Source organism: Acanthopagrus latus, chromosome 20, assembly GCF_904848185.1.
Source record: "Acanthopagrus latus isolate v.2019 chromosome 20, fAcaLat1.1, whole genome shotgun sequence".
NCBI lineage: Eukaryota > Metazoa > Chordata > Actinopteri > Spariformes > Sparidae > Acanthopagrus > Acanthopagrus latus.
In genome coordinates this window covers 21,571,622-21,598,064 of record NC_051058.1, presented here as the reverse complement: position 1 = coordinate 21,598,064, position 26,443 = coordinate 21,571,622, and the positions used below count along the sequence as shown (strand labels likewise).

Here is a 26,443-nt window from a genome sequence, read left to right as displayed (position 1 = left end):
TTGCACTCATTTAATATTGATGAGTAACAGTGACTGGTGATTGTACTGAACTATAAATTGCAGCAATTATAATATGTAATACACAGGCTGTACAGTACTGATAAAGTTACAAACAAACATTTTCAAACTTTGCTGGTGAAAGATGCATACTGTACACTGACACTGATGCTACCGCTGTGGGTAAAAATACATCTGCACACACAGTCAGAGGAGTTCAGCACATTCACACACTCACACTCACAACAGCAGCACATCAGCGTTTGATCGCAGTCCGCCCTGCTGGGATTAAAACATACCCACTGCAGTGATGCTGCTGATGCTGTCAGATCTGAGCAAGGACTGAAAGTGCGCGTGTACCTTTGATGCTGGAATGAGCTTCAGCTATATATTGAATTTTTCATGGTGGAAAAAAAAAAAAAAAGAAAACAAATGCTACAAGGGGCAGAGCTAAATATGTAGCTTAAATCTGGGGTGTTTATTAGCAGCCATCGAATCTTTTGTTCTCTCTAAAATCAGTTTTCTGAGTGATGACGTTGAATCACTGCAGAGGAAATACAAAGAGACACCAAGTTATTTATGTGAAACCAAATTACAGCCAACATATGTGCACAGTCCAATACAGGATTAGATTTACAGCTCTCTTTGTTGCTCGATGGACTTTTAATGGCCATTATTGCTGTCCCAAATCGAGCATCAGACCTCCACTGTGGCTCGAATCTAACCCGGTGCCAGAGGTTGCACCCAAATCATTCTATTTGACCCGAGTCTCCCTTTCCATTACCTAGCAGTCCCTGTGGGGACAGTAGTGGTCCCTCAGCACTTGAACTCCGACCCCGGCTCCATCAGGAGGAGAGCCAATAACACTGAGGGAGGTTTTATAGGCACCCAGGCTATCTGAATTGTCTCGCCGTGCGTCTCAGAGGGGACATACAGTCATAATGATGCCCTATGAGGTTATGCTCTGAAATGTGATTTAGTTCTTATCACCTGCGGTCATATTGTGGCGATACGGCATTTGGCAGGGGCGTGCATGGAGATCTGTGTCCAGCTGCACGTCATTCTGCACTGTGCACACACATGAAAATAAAGAAATGCAAGAAAGTGTTGTTGCATCTTCGAATATTTGAAGTTAAAAATCAGAAATGATCCTGAGATTAAAAGGCTTTATCTGTCTTTGCGATTCAGGGGGCGTTTATTCCATGGTTCTCTGGGTTTACAGCATCACACCTGATAAAAAGCAGGTCAATACAGAGACAGAGTGTCACAGACTGGTATAATAATGTATAATTTAATGTGCTATCAGTCAGTATTGTTCCAGGAATGTGGCTTATTGAGGTTTCTGTGCAAGTTTCTCTTTGTCCCAGCAGTGGTCCTGGGTCTCAGTTTAGTATTTGGTGATAAAAAATGTAGAAACCATATAGTAAGTATATGGTGCAGCCATACGGTGTGATAGTTAGACAAACAGAATGAATCATCTTCTACTATAAACAACAACACAAGAGGTTTTCCCATGAGGCTTTGAGAGCAGCAGCGGAGGAAAAAGTAACCGTCTTTGGTGCAGGAGCAACAATTCTACATTTACTCTACCATTTTCTGCAAGTACTGTATGACTTAAGTACAGAAAATGTATGCAGGAGGAGAGGAGGGGGAGCGGAGAGATGTCTCATGTCGTGCTGGCTCAGGGAGATTGAAAGAATGAATACCTCCGCTGATCCACGGTTTGGGACCCGCCTCATGCTCATACTCTGACATAAATATCTGGCAACCAGAAGTAATCCTCTTCAAAGTCTAGTTTTCTGAAAATTAGTTCAGGAAAAAAAAAGGGGGGGGGGAGGTAGTAAAAAGACCACAAAAAGAATAAATTGACAATCATATTCAGACTCCCAAATTGCAGAAAGAACACTTCAAAAAATACTTTCACGCACAATCAAACACGCTAACAGAACCGCTTACATCCCACCTTTTTAATGAAGAATGAGCTACGACAGTTTTCAGTACAATAGCTGGCTAATGCAGAGAGGGAATGAAGGCCAGGTACAAAGGAATGAAAAAAAGTTCAGAAGAAGAGAGAGTGGAAGGGAAAATAAGTGTGTTTTCACCGTTCAGTGAGTCCATGGCAGGCCTGTGGGATTGGCAGAGATTGGTGGGGATATGAGCGCAGCGGCACTTGAAAGCCCAGCCAGAAGTTTAAGATGTTCAGAGGGAGTTATTGGTCGCTTGCTCTTCCTCTCCCCTCCCCTCCACTCCCTTCCTCTGCTTCCCTGAATCTTTTCAAGCTCCGGGCCTGCAGAGTCTTTCTTCTTCTCCCTTCCCTTCCGAGAGCCCTCACATGCATGACAGGTACAAGAGAAGAGAGAGACTGCAGAGGTGTGAGGAGAGGAAGAGGAAGGGAAAGAAACGGAGGGGAGGGATACAGGTGAAGGACTCCAGACAACGGAGGGAGACAGAAGACAGAAAGAAGTAGCGAGGCCGATAGCTGAAAAACTCCCTGCATTTCATTAAGTGGCATTTTTATGGAGGAAGTTTTAGCTCAAAAACTGTCATGTACAAAAAGAAAATATGAGTTTTAATGGTATCCTACGTTGCCAAATGTACAAGGCAATCTGAAAGGCTGCTTCCACTCTCCTGTTTTTTTGGCTGTCACAAGATTTTGGAACCTGGCTGCAGTTACTTTGCTCCCATTCAGCTACCGGAGTTTTAATGAGTCTGGGTGCTGATGTTGGGACCGATAAGGTTTGTTCCAGTTCAGTCCCAAATGTGTCGGATCGGATCGGGCTGAGAAATTTCTTCAAACTCTGAAACTTAACCTCGCACACAGTGTCGAAATTGGAAGTTTTGCCACAAAGTTGGACACGACGGAGCTTCTGAGCGAAGCAGAGGTGACTTAAACCTGCATTCTCTCTAATGGCCAGCAGGAAGCAGCTCCACTGGTTGTAAAAAGGACTTTTATATAAGGTTATGAGAAAATAACATTACTTCTTTATTGATTTACTGCATTGGTAAAAACTTTCTTATAGACTTTATGGGCTCATTTGCCAGTTTCAGGTATTGTACAGTACAGCACAATGTTCATTTTTGTAAATGATGATCCCATTTTGAGAAAAACAGACAATAAAGGAGGGTATGCTTTGGGGAGTGGCTAGCTTGTGATGGACAAGTTGTCCACAAACATTTGACTAGATAGTGTACCATTTTTGGATGCAGCTAGTAAATAAGAAGGAGGGTAAAATGTCTCGAGCGTCTGGTAAATGGACAGTGAACTGAGGTCCCTGAAGCTTGAGCCAGACATCCACGTGCCCCACAAACATCTCACTCTAACACAAAACACTTGTGCAACTGATGTAACTCTTGGAGGATAAGGTTTAATATTGTGGTAGAAAATATGAATCCATATATAACAAGTAAAGCAGGTATGCGGTGAAGTGCAGGTGAAAAGTATTCGTTTTCAGAGAATGTAACTGGTCGGCCTTTCGAATCTTTCATCCTTAGAGACATCCTCCTGTGACCCCCTTCAAATTTATTAGCCCCTTTGAAAAGGGTTTATCTCAAAAAGGGATGTAATATTTGTCTCCACCGGTCCCAATCCCGGCATCAATGAAGTTCAGGTGTGCAGTGGAAGGGGAAGACACAAGAGTGCTGTTTTAAGTTTGTACGGATGAGTTATCGCTCCCATTTTTCTGCCGTATAACAATGATTTGCATGACAGGCCTGTAACGGTCGATGAGGTCACTGGCAGGGGGTTTAAAGCAACGGTGCATATGGTTAAAGATAATAAATATTCCCATGACAAGATGAGAGTAGAAATGACAGATGGTACGAGGTATTTTTTTTCCCCTCTTCCTCAATGCCATGTGTGTCTTCTATCAAATCCCTCCTTCTTTGAAAAGAGTGACCGGAGAAAGTAAAAGAGGTTCAATTGTGGCTCAGAGAGGAAAGAAGGAAGAAAAAAAAGTTTAGCTCCTTTCTCTCACAGGGCTCTTTCATAACCATTAACTGTGTGATGACACCAGCGGATATTCAGATTGATTTACCATCGTCTGGGGATCACTTGGCCTGCGCAGAAGTCTCCCATACCAAAGATTCATTTGTGTCCTTAATGAAAGGCTTCCTGCCCTAACGTTTCTTCAAACTAAAATCCACTTTTTTTTTTTATATATAAATATATTTCACTTTGATTGCTGTAATGGCCTTATTTATGAGGTCACCGTAGAAACTCGTATTTCACTGGCAGTCCTTTAGCCTCAAAACGGGCCGGGTATTAATCTAAAATCTCTAGATCAGACCCTCATTTTTCAAAAAATGCAGCAGTGCCCCCCAAAAATCAATGAAGGAGTTAAAGAGTTGCCAAACTGTGAGATAAAGGACAATCTGGCTGGAAAGTCCTGGCAGAACCGCAGTGCAACAGAAGAATACCGAAGACAAAAGATCAGAACTTTCAAGATCAAGACGACGATTAAAAAAATAAATAAATAAAAAACAGGATGCTGTGTAACTCCACTCACACCATCAGGATGCTGTGTTTAGCAATTACCATCCCGTAATACCGTCATTGATGCTGACATATTCACCCTGTGATGTAACATCAAAGAAGTCATCAGCGTTGACTCTGACCAGGCCCGGAGCGGAGGAGGCATCAAAGCTGCAGAATCTCAGCGTCAAAAGTAAGTCCACAACACCGGTCTGATTAACATGTCACAGGAAGATGAGGGGGGGGTAGAGGTGATTAGACCCCACAGTCCTCACTCTCCTGAGGGGTATGTGGGGTAGCACCGGAGTCTCGGTTGGACAAACGGGTCATTTAGCTCTCTTTGCAAAATGGATGTAGACACGGTGTGACAGTGAAGCATGAGGTTATGGTTTCTAATCATAGCCGGAGAGGAAGCTGACGGGTGCGGGCTGAGTGGTTGAGAGAGGACTGAGAATGGGGGTCGGTTTACAACGAATCAGTTGGTTCCCTCAGACTCGGCTCCAACCTTTGACCCTGCGGAGGACGATGACCCGTATTTTCCCGTGGTGATTCATTTCCTCTCCACCCCCCCGACCACCGTATGTACACAAAAACACATGCCTGTTGCTATGGAGACAGGTCTATCTGGGACGGGGAAGGATGTCTTCGGGCCAGTGGCTGGATCGGGATCTAAGGATGAGTCGTTAACCCTTCGGGGCAAGAGAAGCGACATGCGAGGCTGATGTTTAACGCTAAGAGTCGAGCCAATAGATGGAATCGACATCCGTATAGATTGAGGGGGAGGTTAATCACTCGACAGAGAAAATTAACAGAGAATGGCCTTGAGGTGCAGCTAAAAGCAGCTTCGCTTGTACGAAGGCAGGGAAGCAAACAGTCACGGCAGTAGAGACCACGTTAGGAAGGCGTCTTTTGGGTTGATTGCTTTAAACATTTAAGTACGACTCACAGAGACGCAGACGTGAGACTCGAGGACTCACATTGGAGGTGAGTCACGAAATAATGAGGACTTCAGACTTCACTCTGACTCGACTGCTGTACGACTTCAAATGCTTGAAGGGATGATCGCTAAATTCTTGTCCTGGCTTGAGACAAGTGATGGGTTGGCTTGGCACAGTCTGAATTATTAAGCCTGTGCATTGACAGGATTAAGGTCTCAGCTCAGCACATCCTCATACCTAAACGATGTAATAGACCTGAAACATAATAAGCTGCTTTCACAGTCGACCTATACGGTTGTATTTTTTCTGATGAGGACGGCTTGCTCAGCTAGATGACAAGACTTTGAATTTCCCTTCCACAAAAATCTACAACATAAATGCCCATTTTTGTCTTCTTGAACCAATTAAACAACCTTTGACCGTCACATTGTTGACGACGGGCCGTGCATGCTTTCTAAAAGCTTCATGTGAGGCCAAATTCCAAACAATGAGTCATCCGTTGAAGGAGCTTCGTCTCCAGCCACAATCAGGAACCAGGGAATCTCAAGGCCATGCAGTGGGAGTTGGGGTGAGGAAGGGCTGCCTGGAGTTACGAGAATCGGCCAAATTAATCCCCTCACCCTCATTCTAGACATGTATTATCCTCCACTGTCATAAACTTGGCTGCGGTGGAGATTTACAGCTGCCTCTCGCTCTCTCTCACATGGCTTTCCTTCCTAATTGTCTGCATGGCCGAGACCTTGACCAGCGCCTTTTTTTCTCATCTTGAAGACTCTGAGATCTACAGATTGATTGCCAACGTGGGCTAATAATAACACAAACTCTTCACCCTCGGTTTGCAGGAGGGGAAGGGAAGACTTTTCCCTCCTGATGTTGGATTTGCAGGAAAGCCAAAGTAATTAAATGATTTTCCACCAAATTAAGATCTTAGTCGAAGAACGTGTGCCAAAGTGAGGTAAAGCAACCTGGGATTAAGACGGAAAATGACTTGACAACAGGCTGCCAAAGTCAGAACGAACGAGGAAATTCCTTAAGTCGAGATAGTCGCGGGGATTCTTTTCCATGCACATTTTTTTAAACGATTATCTGTTTTCAATCAGAACAGGAATGTTCCTCAATCTGCAAAGCTGATTTGAAGATTGCTGCGTAAAATGTCGGCTCAAGCTAAACAGCATGCTGGATACCATATTAGGGTAATTTAATTGTTGGTTGTTTTGTTGTTTTCTCCACTGATGGTAATGTTGTTGCTGCTGAAACTCGAGCACATACATCACATCACTGAAAAAGCTCTTGCATCTGCGCCAATTCAGTTAGCGGGAGGCAGCGGCGGATATGAGCCAAGGTTATGAACCGGAGGACATCAGCCCCTTTTGATAACGTCCGGCTGTTGTGTGTCCTTGGCCAAGTCCTGCCCAGCCACCGAGGCCGAGAGATATACTACAGCGTCCGATGCTAATATTGTCATGGTTGGAGCTCTGTGTCAATAACAAGAGCATTCATAACAGAAGAATGGAGGGAAGAAGAAAAAGCAATCAGAGAAAAAGCTCGGGACCTTATTTTTTTCATAAAGACAGTCCCGTTTTGCAAAGAGTCATTAGTTAGAAAGACTGCAGACACTGGCATCGCTTCTGGGAACAGATTTTTATTTAGTCCTTTCTATCCTGAACGGTTCACTGAAATTTCATTTTGGCTCGGGAATAATAGAAAGCGGGCGAGAGCCGGAATTGTAAAGGGAGAGCGGGGACGCTGGCTCCTCGAGCGGCAGGTGATTTGAGTCAAGCTCACCTCTCACTGTGCTCGCTTCAGCATAGATAAGGTGCCACTGTACGGCTTGTTCTGTGGAGGGTTTAGGCTACAGAATAATAACATTAAATGGGGATGCAAGATATTGGATTTTTTTTTTTTTCCAATATCCAATACACCAAAATCTTCCAACTCATTTTGGCTGATTGCAGATGCCAATACAGATATATTCATGTATTTTCAGAGAACATCACGACTGTCCTGCACCGAAATTAACATTTTTGTTCTGCACTCACACAAAACGCAAGAGGGAAAGGTGCTCTGCGTGAGTTTGAATGCAGGATCGTTCGTGTATTTACATTTCCTCATGTTTGTCACCCCACGTACGTACGTTAGCCGGCTGTTTACTCCCTCAGAAGGTCCGGTTCTGCCCGTCCTCCAAAATTCGCGTCTATTCCGATCTTTGCATTGACTTCATATGTAATCTCAACAATATAATAAAAGATTTGCTTTGCTTTTTGAGAGAATACACCATTAATACATGTTCTTGTTGCATCCTCAAACCGTTTTCTTATCAGCCTGCTATCAGCAGAAATGGTCATTTCGAGTTGCTGATATTTTATTGTACATCACTAAAACAGTTTTCACAAGTTACGGATCATGAAAATAAAAAGCAGCAAAAAGTTATTACATTTCAGAAAGTTGAATTTTGTTATGTTGTATCATTCTGTCATGTGTTTCACTCCTGTTCCTCCTATTTTGATTATAAAGCTGATTACAGGAGAATTAACAGTCCAAAATGGATTATATTTAAGAAACAACTTTATTTAATTAAATCAAAACTTTGCTGGAAATCGACTGAAAGCTGAGGTGTCTTGAGCTAGGAGCTAAAAAGGAAAGACACCCATTCTTTATAATAATGAGACAGCAGCATGTTCTCAATGGCTGATTTGATGCCATTAAGTAATGTTTCCCAGCAAAGAAAACCCTTCCCCTCAGGCACGGCGTTCTGCTGCAATTTAGCTGATTAGATGAACTCGGCTGCTATTTATGGTGGGATTGTGTTTGATCTGCTGGCTTCAATACATGAGGAGGATGGTGTGGGGGCGGTGGAGGAGGAGGAGGAGGGATGGGGAAGGAGGAGCGGGCAGAGGGTGGATGAAGGGACGCAGGTCCATGTCTGCAAGATGAAAATACATGAAACAGAAAAACACTTTAAGAGCAAGAGAGAGGACAAAGTGGAAAAGGAGGAGATAACGGGGATAAAACGAGGAAGTTGAGGAGAACGAAGAAAAGTCGAGAGAGACAAAGCGAGGAGGGAGGAGAGGGTGACGGAGCGGGAGAGGAAACAGGGCGAGGAAGGCAGGAGAGCACAGGCTTCATTTTCATTAAGAGGCTGAAGGACGAGGACAGCTGTGCCTCCTGCTACCATGTGTCTGATTGCACGTTACTGCAGAGACGCCGAACCATCATCATCATCATCATTCACTGCTCCTCCAAGTCTGTTTACCTTTCGCTGTTTCCCCAGTTCCCCGTCCTTGTCCTCCTTTGACCCTTTTTAACTCCCTCTCTTTGTCTAATCCTTTTTTCTTTCCGCCTCCGTCTCACCTCAGTCTCTCCCTTTCTTACTCTTTCTCCCTCATTTCTATTCTGTTATAACAGGACGAGCTCCAAGGATATCGATATAAAGTTATGATTCATTACTCATCTAACATTTTGGCTTTTTCCACCCCTGCTTTTCCTGCAGACGGGACACACATTTCCATATTACCTCCTGCTCTCTCTGACCGCTGCCTCTGGTGGTCTCGTCAAGTGTTTGTCAGCCCTGCGCGACCACCTCCCCGCTTGAGACCGGTCCAAGAAAAACCACAACCTTTTTATCACAGGCCCACACTGCGCTTTGCACCTCCAACCCCTCCTTTCATTCTACCTTCACAGCAGCAAAGACCCTGCATAAAACAGCACGCTGTAAAAAAGCTAGACATGCGAATAAAAAACAAAACATAGTTTCCAATACGTCCCCCCTCGCTAGCCATATATGACTGCAAAACACTGTTAATTAAACATAAGGGCTTTACAGCAGCAGCCTATCTCTGCTGCTGGGTAATAGTTTAAAGGAAGGAGGCTGTTAAAACAGTGCCACCAACAGAGAAGAGCCAAGACACAAAGGGAGCCCACACAGGCTGCAGGTTGTCTCCCCGTCTGCCCCCCGAGGACACTGAAGCCCGTCACTAGACAGGCTGGTTACATTCACTCCACCCCGGGATGCATCCAGTTCACTTCCGGAGAGACTACGTTTACAATCCAACAGTGGAAACTGTTGACCAAGTAGAGAAACGTATTACAAAGTCATGGCAAGTTCAATATAAGGTAGAATAACTGATAACCTCACCTCAGCTTGAGATGCCGTAATAATAAACCATGAGCGACGTACGTAAAGACTCACGTCTTTCCTTTAACGTTCACGGTCTTCATCATCAACTTCAGTACCAACCTCCAAATAGTGATTACCAAATATATATTATTTGTGGCAAGTCAAAGTGCTTTACAACGGCATTAAATTCCATTAAGAGACATTAAAAATTGCGTTTGGAAGCATGAAGACGCCAAGAAAAAAAACATTAAAACAAATTAAGCAAACAGGAAAGTAGGCTAAAATAGAAAAGGTTTAAAAAAAAAAGACAAGACTAATGAATAAAAGTCGCAGTGCAGTCCAAAGCCTTGATTTAAAAGAGGTGAGAGTTGGAGCGGACCTGCAGTTTTCCTGCCATTTGTTCCAGATATGTAGCTCATAATAACTGAACGCAGCTTCTCCATGTTTAGTTCTGACTCCAGGGACTCTGAGCAGACCTGTACCTGACGACCTCAGAGGGTCTGGATGCTTCATGATGGAGCAGCAGATCAGAAATCTGTTCTTTATAAACCAACTGCAGCAACTAGACAGTCTGCGTTGTAGTGAGCTGTGAACATTTTGTAATAACAAATAATCTGAGTAATTATACAGAAAAGATCAAATAAGAAATAGCCGCTTTGTTTGTGTCACCAAATCAACCAGACTCACCAAACCAAAACACACGTAGTCATCCATATTGAAAAAAAAATCAAATTAAAACTCACAAAAATCACTAATTCTGATTGCGTTTATCAGGAGAGGAGTGAGAAAATGGCCGACATCAGAGAAGCAGCGGAGGAAAACATCTTCCGTAGTGACGTAAGGGATTATTCCAACCAAACAAGGCTGTTGGAAAGAAAAACAGAAACCTTAGTTTTTTAAATCACATTGTCTTCTGTCTCACTCGCGGCTGCCTGTACAGCTCTCTGTTGTTAAATGTGTGTTTGAAGCTGACGTCTGCTGACCAAGCTGCCGTGTTTGAACTGTTCGACTTTAAATCGCTGAAGTGATTCAGACTTCTCGGCCTTGTTGGTTTGTGGAGGCATTTTGATGAAACAGATGATTCTTGAACTGTAAATCCCTGACGCAGTGCAGCCAACAAAACAACTACCATCTGAGTCTCACACACACACACACACACACACACACACACACACACACACACAGTGAAATGGAATCTGCAGCTCAGTTCATATGGTTTGCAGGTTTGTCAGATTGTTAAGAGACATAACACTTATCTCTTCTCCACATCTGAAGCTCGGTTAGCGGCGAGTGGCTGTTCATCTCCAAAATAGCCTCCAACAGGGCCGGGGTTAGAAGAGAAAGGATACCAGCGCGGCCACAACTAATCATCATGTGATGAATCATTTGAGCCGAAGCCCTTAGCTGTGGCTAAAGGATCACAGATTGCAGCTCTTGTCTCGGAGGGCCCCTGAATCTTCTTGATTTAGTGTATACGGACTGTGGACACAGGCTGCGCTTTCTGATCTGCACTACTGTTTTTTTTTTGTTTTTTTTTTACCCAAATCCATATGTGCGACTGGAGGTGGAGCTGTGACGGTGTTCTTCTTCTTCTGTTAACAAAGCAGCTCTTCAGAAGCAAAAACTAAAAACTAAAAATGTGACGATGAGCTTTGAAGTGGTCCCCTCGTCATCAGCCTGAATCTGTCTTTCAGCGAGTCTTTGAAGCAGATGCACAAACAAGTAAGAGTGGATCAGGATCTAAACAGGACGTGGGAAGATGTAGCATGCAGGAATTTTCCATTTGTCTTCTTAACTTTTTTTTTTTTCTTCTCTGACCACAGTTAGCCTAATTGGTAAGTTGAATAAAGAGCACATGTTACATTATGTGGCTGGCTCAGCTAATGGGATTACTTTGAAAAAAGACTTCAGACAGTTCCAGGATGGTTCCTCTGATCCAACTCATGTAGGTATTTCTGTAGGTGGAGGTGTGGTCCTGAGTCACAGTGTTTGGATGTACATATTGAGGTGAGCGTCTCTGTTTTACAACCCTGACTCCAAAAAAGCTGTGAGGCTGTGTAGAACAGAATCAAAAAACTAATATAATCATTTGTGAAGAAACTGAGCTGGGAAGAAGCCCTGAGCTCTGTTTCGCACGGTCACATATAGGAGAAGGGTGAAGTGTTCAGGCTACAAGGGTAGCTAACTAGCTGGCTAGCTAATTTTTTTATGACAGTCCTTCATTTGAATGTATTTGAAGGCATATGACCCCTGAAATTTAACCAAAGTCCAGCAGCAAAGTTGCTGCAGCCGGTACCGATCGAGCACCTCTAACGTTCTTTTTCTTCTGATGACATTCAATTTATTGTCTCAGTACTGTTTTTACTTCAGTATATGTGAAAAAGGTTTGTATTTGTTTTAAAGCAGTCGGGGGTTGTGTGACGCTCGCCTTTCCAGGATCTTTCTCCGCCATCCGACACTGAAACTTTACCACAAGATGGCGGAAAACAAAACAGAACCAACGTAATCTGCAATTTACCTTTCTCTGCTAATGACTCGAGGACACCGTGATCCGTGCACACCCAGACACTAATTCACAAATGAGGTAATGTAGTGAGACAAGGTAAACAGCGGGCTGGAGACCTTGCTTATACAAAAAAAAAAAAAAGTTGATGTCATAAGATGCTCTGGCAACAAAAACCCTCGGCCTTTGCCGCCGTTACCTCCAGTTACGCATCAGCAGTGAGACGGTGGCGTTGACAGAACTGAAACCTACGAACCGCTAAGTGGTAAGGTGATGCCGGGCCGCGAGCTGAAATGGAAACTGTGTGCAGGGTAAACATTTACACAGGCTTGATGAGACCTCGAGCATCCGGCACGCCGCCTGAGCCATATATTCCAATCACATGCTCCACGCCTGCACGCTCCCCCATGCTGCGTGCTGCTGACACTCACTTTGGCTCCGCGCGCCTCCATTTATTTAACTGCAAATGGAGCAAAACAGTTCAAATTGTAGCTCTGGCCACACTCCGACTGAGACGAGGCTCGCAGTAAAACTAAATCTGCTGATTCCCCTGATGAGAAGAATGAAATTGAGAGATGGAAGAACACTCCCTTGATTCAACAAACGAGCGCCCCTGCGCACGAGAGAAGGTTAAATTTGTGGTAATTGTTTAATTGCATGAAAGAGGGGAGCTGGAGGCGAACTGGCAGCCGCGACAGACAGATGTTGTAATGGCAGGTGGGAGATTGACGTAAAACAGAATTTTGCCGCAACACGTAGGCCTATTTAATTCCCCGCCCTTAAGCCTCTGGAAAGATTAATTAGATAGATTGGCTTCTCATAATCTAGGTCAGATTTGTCAGTTTATTTCAGGTCTTGGGTTTAACTCTTCGCGGTGACGAGGAGAAGTGAGAATCCGACTGAGGAGATTCTGATCATCTGCGCTCTAATTTTAAAAAAAAAAAAAAAACAAGGTTTCATTTACAGCTTTAATTCCTCAGGATTAAAAGAAGCGACGGCCGCGTCTTATTTGTTGCTTTTCAACACGCGATGTGGGCTCCGAACCCTTCATGTGGATTCCCCCGACGTCGTGTTCTCAGCTCTCAAACACAGAGACCCCAAAAACCACATTAGTAGATTTTAATCAGGGACACAGAAAATTGTACAGCCACTTAACATCTCCTCTTCTCTCTGAAGTTTGGGCTGCGACACATAATCTTTGAGTTTTATAAAAAGCTATGAAGTCAGCGGGCATCAAAGTGAAGACTACAGCAGGCAGATTAGCCGGCTTTTTATTGGAGAGTCGGAGTCTTTCAGAGTCTTTTTTTTTTTCGATGTCGCAGAAACTCGAAATATTACACCATTTATTCTCAGCTTTGAGTTCTCCATCCCACTGTGATGAAAATGTGACTTATCATCTGAGTCTCAAGTGGGTTCGAGAAGCAATTCTTTTTTGGACACGGACCTCAGCAGCTCATGAAAGAAGACATTAAATCATATCTCAATATTCCTATTGGTTGGGGGGAAAAAAAGGGGGCTCCTGTTGAAAAATGTACTGTACATCAGCAGAGAGAGAGCACGGGCGACGCCTTTTGTTCTGCACAATGAGCTCTCTCAGTATTACTCACTATCTGATGACTGAACACTGGCTCGGGCTCCCGCTGGCAGGAGAAGACAGTGAAGTCTGGAAGAGCTAATTCATCATAGAGCTGCGGCGTACAGTAAAGCAGAATCTTATTAGGAGGGGGGGGACGGATCAGCAAGGTGTTACAGTCGAACCACACGAGGTTTCACCATAACTGTCACACAAAAGCTTGAGTGTGTGAGTGTGTGTGAGGTAAGTGGATTTGAGCTGGTGTGTGCAAGTTCAAGTACAAAAGGTGTACACAAGTGTTTGTGCAAAACACGTGCATATAGCTTTAAATCCCCAAAAAATCCAAAATCAATCATCAGACTTTCTGTCTGCACTGAAACTATAAATATGCACTCGTGTTACGTAACCTGCACACTCAGATCAGACTGTAGACCTTTCAATTAAAACATGTTCGATGTTTGTACTCTTTAAACACGCAAAAACCTACATTTTAAATTGTTGTATTTAGATGTTTCTTTGCTGAAATGAGCCGACAGCACCTTATTCAGCCTTCAGCCAGTTAAAAATAGGGAAGGCGATTCTGGAGAAAGTTTTTGTGTTAGAATTTAGTCTGAATGCCGACCGATAGCATCGATGTTTGACACGGTGTTGGAGGAAGATTCCTTAGCATGTTGTTGTTTTTAATTTACCTGATAATGCAACTAAAACATTTTCTAACTTCTCTTTTAGAGACATGAAAATGCTTTTTATTGCCTCCTTTTGTTCTGTTTGTATTTCTATGCTGCCGACTGTCTCGGCCCGTTCAGTCGGTCGGTCTTGAATGACTCCTGAATAATTCTTCATCCCAGTCGGACTCTCCTGGTTCAATCACTGTATAAAAATTGTGAACATGCCCGTTGTATAATGAGTATCACTCCACAAGACAGAGATAGAGATTGTGCTATCAATTTTAAGTAAAAGAATCTAATATTCTCTGCGGGACTTTTTCTCTCTGACCTCTAACATTTATGTGTTCGCAGTCCGCCGAGAGCTCCAGCTTCCCTCGGCTGCAGGTCTCGGTGGATGATGGGGGAGAGATTTACAGCACAGGTCTGCGATGGGGAGGCTGAGGTATAAAAAGGTATTAAACCTGGGCTGCAGCACAGAAAGAGGCGGGTGAGGAGGAGTGTGTGTGGGGAGGTGGGGAACCTGATACGGGGCTTCCTCTAATCAGCCAGAGGCTCCACATGCCCCTCAGGCAAACAGGATGCAGAAAGTCCTAGAAATCACTCGCTGTACGCTCAGGAAGAGACGAGAGAAGGGGAGAGAGAGACGGGAGGGAGGGTGAGACAGCCAGGGGCATCTAAATAAACACAAACCAGATGCACGACATGTAGGACACGTGTGTGAACATGAAACAGGAGTGTGTGGATAAGTGCCTTCAGTTATATGTTTACTGCACACAGGGCTGACACGTCTCATGATACAGCCTGTGTGTGTGTGTGTGTGTGTGTGTGTGTGTGTGTGTGTTCCTCTTCATCTCAGACTGAGGACTGTTTTGGGATGTGAGGACAGTGAGTTTGGGTCAATTTTGAACGTTAAGAGCAGTTTTACAGTCGAGGTTACAGTTGCGTTCAGGCTCTGGATCATCCAAACCTCTCCTGTCTGATCTCAGTGCAGAATGAGAACTGCTTTTGTCTTAAATAGACACAAACTCTTCCGCTGAGTCTGTACTCACCTAATATGCTCTCACAGTAATTGCTTATTTAATGCGTCTGACAGTCTTCTGGTGGGACCTGGAGTCGAGTGTTGAGACGTTAATCCTCAGAGGTTTCTCCTCGTTCTGCCGTGTCGTGGATTTGACCTCATTTGTGCTTCTGCCAAAAGAATAAACGTAAAGTTGGTGGCACGCATTTATGTTGGTTCCCACAGAGCAAAACATGTTTTTGTCACTGTCTTTTTTTAGACGTTGATGTCCAACTGACATCTTTACAGGCTTCAATGTGATGGTTTTACAATGTCATCTCTTCGGCTTCAATTACAGACCTCTGAAAGTACAGCCAGGTTTTATGAAGGCACAGTTTTACTCCAGGGAAGCAAAAGCTCGGGGTGGAATCGAACCATCAGCCTTTACATCAGGACGTGGGGCATGTGCTCCACCAGATGAGCGATCGATCAGCTTTACCGAACAAGATTCAAACCCTGGAGGTTTTTGCTGCATCGACTAAAACTGGGCCATCGTAAAAAAAACAAAAACGTTATTTTGAAGTGTTTTATACGTCTGTAACTTGAGTTGAAGAGATTGTAAAAACTTTAATTTTAAACTCAGTTTGACATCAACAGTTGAAAAGACATCTAAAAAAGACTTCACAGAAACTTTTATTCTGGCTCTTCAGTGGGAGTCTTTGGACTGACATCTTTGGAAATCTTTAGCATGAAGGAGAACATCATCGTGTCTTTGCCTTCAAACCAAACGGCGTAAGTGGTAATATTTCATTTGAAGAGGGTTTAGTTGTCGCTGCCGCTGTCACAAAGACGACTGGATCTCTTCCCCTTTTTCCTCAGATTGGCAGCTCCCAACGCCAAAGGTCAAGACGTGAGTTTAGTCCTTCATTTAGTCAATAACGGAGACGTGACAGCGGATAGAAATAGTGCCGGGCAGACATCTTGTGTCAAGAGAAAGTTGCAAGTTGTTTCAGTGAACCGTACAAATACAAAAGATCGTAGAATCATTTTCAAACTTGCACTTATTTCTGAAACTTGACTGAGTTCTTAGTCGATCACAGTGAACATCATGTCCGCGCAACTTTGTCAGATTATTGTTTTGTTTTTAAAAATCAGAATCGACGGGTTGAATCAGGCGCTTCAGTGAAACAACAGACTTCTCCACCGTTCATTTCCTGTTTCCTGCTGAGTCTACGAGAGCTTCTTCCTTAAAGTATCAACACAGTACTCACCAATGCTTCTATCTAGAGTTGATTTAAATATATTACAGATATAAATACAAGGGAAGGGATGAAAAAACTGCACCCAAAACTCTAAAACTGTGCAGCAATAGAAAACAATGGTTCTCATGGTGACGCTCTCGAGGGTCCTTGAGGGGCTCCGAAGGGATCCAAACCAAATAACTTATTACCACTTACCACAAAACAGAAACTTGTACACACACTGGTTTGTTCTTTCAACAGTGTAAATGTTGGTGGGAGCGAATGTGAAGCCTCTGTACTGCATGTCTCCATCGTCTGTTTACGTCTGCTGCCTTTACGTCTCCGTCACCGACGTGGACTATAAAGCCCTCCAGAGTTCTCAGAGTTTTTCTAGCAATGAGCAAAAGAGCAGTCAGTTTATTCTAATGTGGAGTTTAAGACTAATCCCTTCGAGCCCTTTGATATGTGATTGAAAAAAACGCTTGCTGAGTGATGTGCTGCAGAAATAGAGGCCACCAGGGTAACTGCTCCTCTCTGCTGCTGCTGCTGCTGCTGCTGCCGCCTCGGGTCCTTGTTGTGGTTCCTGACACTGGACCAGAGAAGATCTGAGCCCGGTTTGACGGAGCAGAAGACGCAGACAGATAGGCGGGGGAACCCTTGATGATTCTTATTTCTTTCTTGTGCCCTTTCTGGTTTCCTCCAGGGCTAATAATGATGTCACTGAAGTAATAGCTACCGAGCAGCTAGAGGCAAATCTCCTGATGAGCGCTGTGACGGCTGAGCTGCCATTACAGAGGCTCTCGCAGCGCTTCGAGCGGAGGGTGTGGTGTGTATGTTTTGAGGCACATGTTTTCTACCAACCAGCGAGCCAAGCAACCAGCCGGCCCCACCCTTCAAGCCCTCCTGAGAGAGAAACTCGTGGTAATGGCCCTCGAAAGTGTTTGAAATAGTTGGAAGAATGACACACGCAAAGGAAAAGAATGGCAGAGCCAGAGTAGCATGAAATAAACTGGCCCTCGAGCAGAGACAGAGACCAGAGAGCAATTTGTTTCCCCTTCTGCGAATTACAGGCCGGAGCCAGCCACTGTCTCTAAATGGGAACCAGCTCGGTTCTGCCCAGACACCACCACTCGGGCACAGTAAGTGATTTGAGTCGAGGAAAACACCAGCCAAAACCCCACGTCTCCTCTGGGCAACGAGAGCCTGCCTGAAAAATTCTTGGGTGTTCCTTTTAAAACAATCCCTGAAAAGGACTTATATAAGAGCGTACAGTGGAAATATCTAATACGGTGTCGGAGCTCCGAGGAGTCTGTTCTGTTTTATCAGTATCAGATTTGTGCAGCCGGCCACGTGTCATCCGCCTGCACCGTCAGGAGCCTCGGCTGCGTACGTACACGGACACACTGCTTCCTGATTGTTAGCTTGTAAACATTTTGATTAGAAATTGCTGTTTTGCATTAAATTGTTTAGATAAATCATTTCTGTCTCCAGTGGTTACACATCCACGAGACTACCAGAACAAACTCCAACAGCTGAGGCAACAAATAAACTTCAAGCATTATCGAGTCAGATCCCTTCGTTAGCCAATCAACATCCACCTGCACATCAGGAGGGTGCACGTTCCTAAAACTTCATCAACAGAGACTGGCCTCAATTACTTTACAAGGATGCAAGTTCCTTCTCCAAAAATGTCACCGTGGAGTAAAAAAGTCTCACCACGGAGCTTCACATTCTGCTGGCAGGCAAACAAGCTTTGTGTCCTCGAGGCGGATCGTCATCACACTCTTACAAAATAAAAAATGGTTTGATAGAAGTTAGATGACAACAAAACAACTTGCTAAAGCCCAGCAGCCCATCGTTCGGATGAAAGTATAATTGCATTAAGACGCTGAGGCAGCCATGAGAGAGAGTGTAACTAATAAAGAAAGGAGAAGCTTTCAGTGAACGTGGTGACGACGATAAAGATGATGCTGCACAACACAGTCGTCGTTCGCACTCGTTGTTCTTGAAGCTGCCGCGCAAAGGTGCCGCCATCATTCAACTCGCAGCCTGACGGAGGAGACACCAGGAGTAACTCGGACTCTGAGACGTTGTCAGCAGAATTACACAAACACCACTGAAGAGATTTCCACAGAATTCAGCTGGAGGATGACACCTGAGCCAGAATGGACTCCGTTAACTTTTGGTGCCGATCCACATAAAGCGACAGATCCAGGATCGTTTTTCTCACTTTCTGTAACAAAATCTGGCAAATTTATGTAGCTGGTCTCTGAGTGAACACAGTCTGATGTGGTATTTGCGATCAGGTTAGACTTGACTACTTGAAGGGGGACTGTTGAACCTATTTGTAGTTTTGCATTGAATATATTAATTACCTTGAATTGACTTGATCTCAATATAATATTTAGACTCCAAAGATTATGCTTCGTAGGTGAAACAACTGTTTTTCCCAAAGTAGAAGGAACAATATCTTATGACTCTTCTGACCAGCTTGTATTTAATTTCAAATACGAGAACGCAGGCGACTGCAACAAGATTTCTTGGGTCACTCATGAGAATAAATCTGTCCTGACGTGAGCTCATCGGTCTCACCCCAGAATCTGAAAAATCACTTCTTCAGCGCTTTCGACGACACTGGGCAAAACTGGAAAACGCCCCAAAATCCGTCCCTGTGTTTTGAGCCCAAACACCATTAAGATCGTTTTTAAAGCTGCACAGTCAACTTCACTTCGCTCTCTGTTCCCTCCCCCTCAGTCTGTCTCGAAGCCATTTCCATGAAATTTTAATAAACGCAGGGATGGCAGAAGTGATGACGGCCTGTGTCTCGTCTTTGAGGTTAGAAAACCTCATTGCATAAAAGGAACGTCGACGCCGTGACCTGTGACGTTATTAGTTAGACGCTGTTTTCTATCATTTCCCGCACGCATGACGAAACGTGTTTGCTGCGGCTGCTGGCAGACGGGCTTCAGATGAGTCACCGGCTGGACGGACCGACTCAACTCCCAATTCTTGCTGAGCGAGCAAATCATCCCCGCGCGCTTTTATTGCAGAATAAACATATAAATAAAAGCACGTCCACGCATAAAGATGTCGGATCAAACGCGCAAAAAACAGCCGCGCCACGGGTGCTGATGTCTGCGCCGTCACTACAGCAACAAAGTGTCCCGCGGAGTCTAAAAACGGTTCTGCAGCGTCTGGTCACTGATGTCAACAAGCACCAACCACAGCATCACATTAAAGATATTAAAACGCTTCCCTCCGGTCTTTTCTTTCAACTGCATGGGTGTTTGTTTTTTTTTATTTTTCCTGCATGCGGATACGAGCGTTTCTACTTCAGACAGTGCCACGTATGATTTCAGCCAATCACAGCCAGTTGGGTTCGGTTTTCCACTCACATCTTGTGCCCCTGTGGCCACTTAGCTCATCTTGTCCTCTGGAAAGAGATACTTATTCAAATGGATTAATCACCAGAGGGGTCCACTTTGAAGAAGTGCACAGAGACGAAATGAAGGGGTGGAAAGACGGTTGGAGGAGAGTGGATGTGAGGGGATAAGATGCAATGTTGTAGCCAAGGCAGCGGGGAGGATTTCAATAGCAGGCTGTTGGCACGACTACGTGGCTTAAGATTCCTGGCATTGCCTGCGTGTCTTCAGGGGGCCGTCTTTTGCGTGCCCACCATATTAAGGTGGGCCAAGACCCCTCAGAATTCAGCCCATATGCTCCCCCTCTCCCTACCCAGCAGCACCCTGCGCCTCAGCCAAAGCACACAATCTGTCCCGATTACCAGCCTCCCCCCCTCCTCCTCTCCGATACTGGCCTCATCTAAAATATGCATGTGTCTGGTTGTCTCTGCACTATAATAACTCAGCTGCACTACAAACCGTGCAGACCTCACCTGTCTTTACCTCCGCCGCCGCTGATCTTTGACAAATTACGCCAAACTGTGTCCAGCAGCTTCGAGTACAAATCAACATAAGTCTCCTCTCGCAGTGCTGCAGGAAAAGGAGGATTTCATAACGGAGCACAAACCGCCGTCCCACGTCTTCTCTCTCCTTTTTTCGGCCGGTACTCCATCCATCGTTCAGCAGGGGTGTGACATCAGAGCGCTTCGCCGTGCCAGATCCAGGCCGGGGCCAGACTGAAGCTGCAGTTTCCGTGGTGCCTACTAGCTATATCGGACACTCTTTTGGCCCGGCGTGGGGACGAGTGCAGCTGCAGACGACCCAGTCCACAGCGTGCTTCTGATGGCTGTTTATTCTGTCAGAGTGCCCCACTAATGGCCTGCCACATGTAACCAGGACGAGCCAGACTCGCACCGCGGTGGCCACATGTCTCTGAAAATACTGATGCACCATATACAGCCAAATGTGCACTCAGCCGACGATTATTTCATATTTCATTAATCAATTACAGAACCTTGGGTCCATAAAATGTCCAAAATGATAGAAAATAACAAAAAAACTAACATGTTGACCTCTTAAAACAACAGAATGTCACGTTTTAGATGCTGGAACAAGCAAATGTTTCACATTCAGGCACCAAAGCACAAACACAAACACAGACTTTTATAAAAAAAAAAAAATAATAAACTACTTCCTTACTTCCTCCATATTAGGCAATAAATGGGTTTATTGATTTTATTTCAAAGCCATAGAAGAAACTCTGGTGACACGTTTACTCATAATTAAATTCTATTACAGGGCAAGCAGCCAAACGAATACAAAAGAAAAGTATGACAAATACACCTCGTCCAGCAAACCTAATACACACTCTCCTCTCTTCCTGCGGGGAATGTTTTTTTTTCTTTTTACCTCGGCACAACGTAGCAACGCGGTACGTGTTTGTCTTGCTTTGGAGATGATGATGGCGGACTAATAGACTCCAAGGACAACAAACAGCTTTACAAAAGCGAGTTGAAAAGGGCTAATGAGTAACTGCAGGTCAAACATTAGTGAAATATGGTCCCCAGTGACGACAGGGCTTTTTTTTTTTCCTCTGAGTTTGAAGGCAGCCACCCGGTCCTGGCTCCTGCCTTGTGCCGTGCCATGTTGAAATACTTCCTTTGCTTTTACATGCTTTCATTAGAGCCTGAGTGGTCATTAATCACAGCTCCTCTGTTAGACAAGGCTCTACGTACAACAGAGCGAGAGACTTAATGTTGGTTTATAGCGAGAGCAACTCTGCGCTGACACGCATGTTACACAAGAGGCCGGCTCATAGAAATGCTAACAAATGTGTCCAGATGCAGATAAAGCAAAAACACAAACGCTCGCACAGATCAGGGCTCCAGGATAATGGTGTCCAGTCATACGGGGGGCGACAGGAAATGTGTTTGGGACGACATTTGAGATAAACTGTGGGACACCTTCAAGACGAAACACATAATTATTGCTTAACAAATGACAAACTGAACCAAGTGGTGACGATAACAGAGCGTCAAACGGGGACCCACCGTATTTCTTTCCCTGATAATATACTGGAAACAACAAAAGGAGAACCGGAGTCTCAGGTGAGTGCTGAATTCACTCAGGGTCGACCTGAGTTTTTGTGTGGTTGCTTGCTAACGTTAGCTTTGGGCTCTGGTACACTGAGGCCTTAATCCCTAATTTTCTTCAAGAAAATAACTAGAGGAGAATAATGAAAATGACTGCTGGTTGTAGCCCTCCAGTTTAACATCACTTCGGGGTGGGAAAACTTAGTTTTTCAGGACAGTTCTGGGATGTGACGTAGATGTTAAGTCTTCAGCCCTGGCACCGGTTCACACATGGTACAAAGCTGCACTCTGACACATTTTATTCATCACTGATAAAGCTTTGTACTGCGTAGCATATGAATTAAAAAAACCTAGAGGAAAGATCTTAACATTTGTGACAGACATCTAACCACCATATCTGATGTGGCGGGCTCAAGTTTCAATCTCTCATGGAAACTCCAACAAAATTCAAACAGTGCTACAAAATCCAGCCGTCGACTGAGACGTAATCGGTCGTGACTCGAGCTAGACGCCATCATCTAGTTTTTCTTCGGCCAACTGGAGAAATGGCTCGACTTTACAGAGCTCGATCCTGAAGCGCATTCTTTAAGTCTCGGAGATGACTTCTCCATACGTTCACGCTGTTTTGGGCAAGAATATAAAACGCCAATCACAGATGAATCCTGCGCTCGTGCTGACACACAACGCTAGTGAGTGTTATTCAGTCTGACGTCAGCAGCTGCCAAACTTTCTATGTGCCAAACCTGATGAAGTTAATACCTCACCCTCATCCGACGCATTATTTAATGTTAAATTGTCAATTAAACTTTTATGCCGCGACTGTAGAGAGAGCCACAAATCTTCAGCTCCATCTTTTATTTATCCGGGCCTAGTTTGTGAGATACATAAAGACTCGCCGTGTTTAGCACCTCCAAGCCGTCCGCTCATCACTCCAGACATATTTTTTAACAGTCTGCAGTAATATCTTAATGTCTGCTGATCGGATGACCTCTTTTAAAAAAAAAATAAATAAAAAGGTGAGGTGCTACATCGAGGTCACCTTGTGTGCATTAAAAGTGCTCCGCTGAAATGGAACAGAACCAGAGACAAAAGGTGGGAGAGGATCCAAAAAAGCACAGAGTTTAGGAGTCACACCACATCAATCCAGAGCTGAGACCGCTTCAAAGCCGATACCTCACAGCTCATTTACCTCCGCGGTCATTTTTCATCCGAGGAATCCTTGACAGCCGGCGAGGAACATGCACGATACACACTCGCAGATGGACACCCTTTGGCATTAAAAAGAAATCTAAATGAATTCTTACAGTATCAATTTTACCGTCTGCGAACACGTAACGGCATCCAGCTGTCAAATATCGCTTCAATAATTTGACGAGAATCGCTCGACCTCGACGGTGATAATGAAAGACGCACGGAGGGTATTGTTTCGCAAACCGTGTATAAGAAACTTCCGCGGGCGTTTGTGTGGAAAGCTTTTCAGTCTGTTAAACCTCCTGGAAACAAAAACACATTGACAACTGTGGAGGGCAGAGAGAGAGAGAGAGGTTTGTTCATACTTATTGGCACAGTAGGCCACAGGAAACAGAAACAGAGGAGTTCACATTCCCCATTTGGAATCCACCCGAAAGCCCATATCCATCCTTTATATTCACCAGCCATTAAAATCAGACTGGGAAATAAAATCCAGAAGCATTTTTGGAGAGGAATTCGAGAGCTAAGCTGAAAATAAAAAAAACTCCCAAATGTTCTTTTTTTTCTCTCTCTCTCTCTTCTGAAACAGGGAAATAAAATCTTTATCACACTTTTAAACAGAGCCTGGTTTAATCTCTCAGGGGAGCTTCTGTCACCTCTCAACCTGCCGGACGACAGAAGAAAATCTGTCGACTGTTCGCACACGGAACATCGCTCAAATAAACAGCTTATAGGTTTCCCCCGTCAGGACACGTTTTCAATCAACAAACGGTCAAATTAATCGATTTTCCAGCGCTGAAAAAACAAAAAAAAATAAAAAATAAAGTACCGGTTTCTGGCTCTGTCGTTTGCGGCAAACCTCGTTCTCCAAACAGGTTAAACTGAAGCCCGTGAACTGTCTGCAAATACCATTTGCCTCGGCTCAAACTCACGACTATATAGCACATTAGTGAAAAGTCTCCAGTGGGACGGATCAAAAAGAAACCCTGAAACATGACGGCTCATATTAAGTGCAAGGTGCATTAAATTCTCTTTTTATTCCTCTGTCCATTCATGGTCAATGTTACTTAGCTTATGCGTCACACTTTTAGTGTACTGCATGTGTGTTTTCAGCAGTGAATGAGTGTGTGTGTGTGTGTGTCAGGACTCCTTGGACGCTCTTCACGGCCGTGACATTTATTCCTCTAAAACTGTAAGCTATATATTTACTGGCTCCATTAAAACCTGCACTGTACCTCAGGAGATGATCCAATAGCGTTTACATCCAGGCCACCCAGCAGAAAATACCCCCCCTTTAACGATGGAAATGGAAGAAAAGAAAAGAATGATCAAACTGCCGTCAGGGTTTTAGAGCATGCAGCGCCTTTGATACAGGCCAGTCGACTGTAGCGCCGACTGAAAGATCCCATTTTGCTCTAAGGAGAATATAATGCAAACCAGCCACAGGAGGAAGAGAGAGGGAGGCAGGGAGGGATGGGATGGGAGTTCACGTACGTATATGGAGACGGAGGAGAGAGCTGTCCATGCGTCGGCGGGATGAAGACCTGGAGATGTGGGCACGGGGAGCCTGGGATGCGTCAGCGATGACGAGCAGCCACAGAAGCGGACGCCACGCAATTCATCTCTATTAACTCCGATTCACCTCTCCTTTGAACTGTCATTTGACTGGATGGAGTCTGTGCATGTGTTGCCCAAGCGTCATGGCGCTGTGTGTACACTACCTTACTGTGTGTGTCTGTGTGTGTGTCTGTGTGTGTGTACGTGCCCTGTGACTGTAACCAGCCATCTGAATCTAATTCGATAACGACTGCATCTTCCTCAGAAACAAATCTGCTGTTAACTATTAACTGCCTGGATTGTTTCAACAATATACAGTTTTAGACATTGTTAGCATGATATGGTACATTTACAGAATCTTAATGACCGATTCATGGCTTACGTCAAAAGTTTATATTAATAGAGTAAACTGAATTCTTCTATTACGATGTGTGTATTTCTTTTGACATACAGTTTATAGATTAACTGTGTCTGCTCACCTTCATCTTTATAGGCTTCCAGGTGAGTCGTCACATGACATTATTATATTCAGAACAAACATCAGGATGACACCAATTTGTCTATGAATATTTTTATGCAATTTAAGATTTGGGTTTTTATGTGTAAGCTTCCAACATTTTAAACTTTGACACAACACGAGAATAAAACAGGATGTGTGACACCTCTTTTGATAGCACAGTACTGAAATATCAAAGCCTCTGACAACCTAAAGCCTCGAGAGTTTTTAACGCAGGGCAAGTATCTATACATAAATGCATGAACGTGTTTGTCATTGTTTGAGGAAAATACTGTCAGAACCATGCTGGTTATGCCAAAAATATAAATGTACTTACGTCTCTTCTGGGAGTGATCGTGATATTTCTCTGCGCAAGTTTTACAACAACTGTTCCCATAATGATTACGGGGGATGTAAGAACTTTTATGCATATTTATTCACAAAATGTAATGAGATAATGGAGAATAGAGTGCCATTTTACAGGTTAAACAATGAATCGCTGGGTAAAATACTTTATAGATTATTTGATAATGGAACTCATTTTTAAGTGCCGTCCTCTTTAAAATGCTTCAACTCTTTCCATTCCTCAGAATATTTGCATTCTTGGTATTTCCTCTCATCCAAGTCTCTATAGAGGATAAATCAACTTAAAACCTAAAATGCGCTCTAAAGCAGCGGTTCTGTGTGTCTGCAGCCCGAGCGATGATGATGATGATGTGTTAGTTGGATCAGTAGTTTGGGGGGCGAGTGATGATCCCTGTGAACCATAATGACCTCTGTTTTTTCCCCTTGGACCCACTGAACAGGAGCCTAATGATCTCTGAGACCAGATGAGACGCATCGCGCTAAAGCCTCCTGCGTCGGATCACACAAACACACACATGGGCAAACACATGGGCACGATTTGAAGCATATGTGCATGGAAACACAACAGAAAGCTCATACATACATGAAGGTAGGGAGCACTTTGATGCTGATATTTTGCACCTGGGCTATCGACTGCAGCAGTTGAGGTTACATAACTACAATACCGCTTCTGAAAAATCCCACCTCATGTAGCCAAAATCATCAGCATCAGTGGTGGGAAGATGTCAGCAGAGAGTAGTTTTTTTTAAGGGGTCTGGTGGGTAGACAAGTACCCCATCTCCAGACATCCACCGTCTGTCTGCTCATCCGCTCCCCAGGATGTCACTCCATTCA

At 44.2% G+C, this 26,443-nt stretch overlaps 1 long non-coding RNA gene across 1 annotated transcript in view; it reads right to left on the bottom strand.

Annotated features, from left to right (window-relative positions):
• Positions 1–26,443, bottom strand: part of LOC119009772 — a 124,140-nt gene that overhangs the window by 68,103 nt on the left and 29,594 nt on the right. Inside the window, exon 2 of the long non-coding RNA XR_005071818.1 lies at positions 15,317–15,455. This is a non-coding gene — a long non-coding RNA (uncharacterized LOC119009772). The remainder of the gene's footprint in view (positions 1–15,316; positions 15,456–26,443) is intronic.